We start from the raw sequence: 2,081 nt of genomic DNA on the forward strand, positions 1-2,081 counted from the left end.
TTCTTCAACACCACTGTTCAAAAGCATCAAGTCTTCGGCACTCAGCTTTCTTCACAGTCCAACTCTCACATCCATACATGACCACTGGAAAAACCATGGCCTTGACTAGACGGACCTTTGTTGGCAAAGTAATGTCTCTGCGTTTCAATATGCTATCTAGGTTGGTCATAACTTTCCTTCTAAGGAGTAAGCATCTTTTAATTTCATGGCTGCAGTCACCATTGCAGTGATGATAAGTTGTTGTAGTTTTATATTAATTGGGTAAAAAATATTTTAAATTCCCCTTAGTACACTTTTTTGAATCATGTGTTATTTAGAAGCGTGATGTTAATCTCAAAATACTTTGAAATTTTCCATCTATCTCTCTATTACTAATTTCTACTTTAATTCCATGTGGTCTGAGCACATACTTTATGTCATATCTCTTATTTTAAATTTAATAAGATTACATTTTATGGCCCAGAATGTTGTCCATCTTGGTGGATGTTCAACGTGAGTTTGAGATAAATGTGTAATCTGCTGTTGTTTAAAGAATGTTTTATGAATGTCAATAAAATTCATTTGGTTTATGAGAATGTTCAGTTCAACTATATTCTTACTGATTTTCTATTTGCTGGTTCTGTCAATTACTGTTAGAGGGGTTTTTAAATATCTAAAGTATAAGAGTGGAATCTATTTCTCCCATTAGTTCTACCAGTTTTTACTTTGCATATTTTAACTTGATGTTATTTTGTGACATTGCTTTATCTTCTTTTAAAATTGACTCTCATCATCATCTAATGTCCCCCTTTACCCCAACTAATTATATATTAGTCAGTTATACTTTACAAATGTGAATCCCTGATATAACTAACTTACATAGTCATTGAGCTATTACAAATTTTTAGAAAACACACTGATAAAATTATAATGTACAGATTACTTCATGAAATAATAAATTTAGTTTGAAACTACTGGTGAAGCATATCCACAGTTCCAAATTTCAAATTTGGGTGTGATTATAATTTTTATTAGTTAAATTAATAATATGAATTAAATTAATGAATAAGAAGAAGAGAAGAAAGGAAGACACAGGAGAATGATTCTTTCTTTCTTTCTAGTATTCCCAATACACAGATTTTATTCATTTTATACCACAGTTCTTAGTTATATGCCATCTTTTTAAGAAATTTTTTTCTTTGTATTTCAGTTTTTGAAGTTTCTATTGACATATCATCACATTCACTGACTCTCTCCTTTGATATGTCCATGCCTATTATAGTAGTTTTCATCTCTAGAATGTTCTTTTGGTATTTTGTTAGAGCCTCCATCTCCCTGCTTTCATTATCCATACGTCCTTGCATGTTGTCCACATTTTGCCTTTAAAACCCTTAGCATAGTTGTCTTATGCTTAATTGTAGTTATCTTAAACTTCTGGTGTAATAATTCCAAAATTCTCCAGCATATTTGAGTTTGGTCCTAAAGCTTGAATTTTCTCCTTATACTGTATTTTTTTTTTTAAACATTTAGCATACTTTGTATTTTTTTTTTTTTTTTGAAAGCTGGACAAGTTATACTGAGTAACAGGAACTGATGTATATAGACTCTTTGTGTGAGATTTTATGTTTGTCTGTCTAGGTAATAGATTATGTTTATTGTTTGCTGTAGCTGTGCCAAGCCTTTTTTTTTTTTTTAATAGTCTCTTTGTTTTAGTCTCTTTAGGTATGTCTGAGGTTTACAGTTTTTTCAGTGGTAATCTTCTGTCAAAGCTTATTAGAATATTTGAGATTCTTGAACACATACCTTGTAGAGATCAGAGAATGTGAGCATAGGTCCAACATTGTGTCTGTGGCAAAACTACAGTGAACATCTCGTTATCCTGAGTCTTAACTTAGGACTCTTTTCTCCTAATATATAAATTAAATAAAGGAGTTAGGTAACAGCCTAAGGAATGTGTGAAACCTTTGTATCTGTTCTGATAGTTATGCTGTATGAATGAGAACATCTGAGAGGAAAGACAGAGTGACTCTGAATCCAGAGCAACTATCAGAGAGAAAGTAGGAAGGAACTGGTCATGATCAGTGAAATCATAAAAAAAAAAA

The sequence above is a fragment of the Bison bison genome, unplaced genomic scaffold (genome assembly GCF_000754665.1).
Source record: "Bison bison bison isolate TAMUID 2011002044 unplaced genomic scaffold, Bison_UMD1.0 scf7180017864515, whole genome shotgun sequence".
NCBI lineage: Eukaryota > Metazoa > Chordata > Mammalia > Artiodactyla > Bovidae > Bison > Bison bison.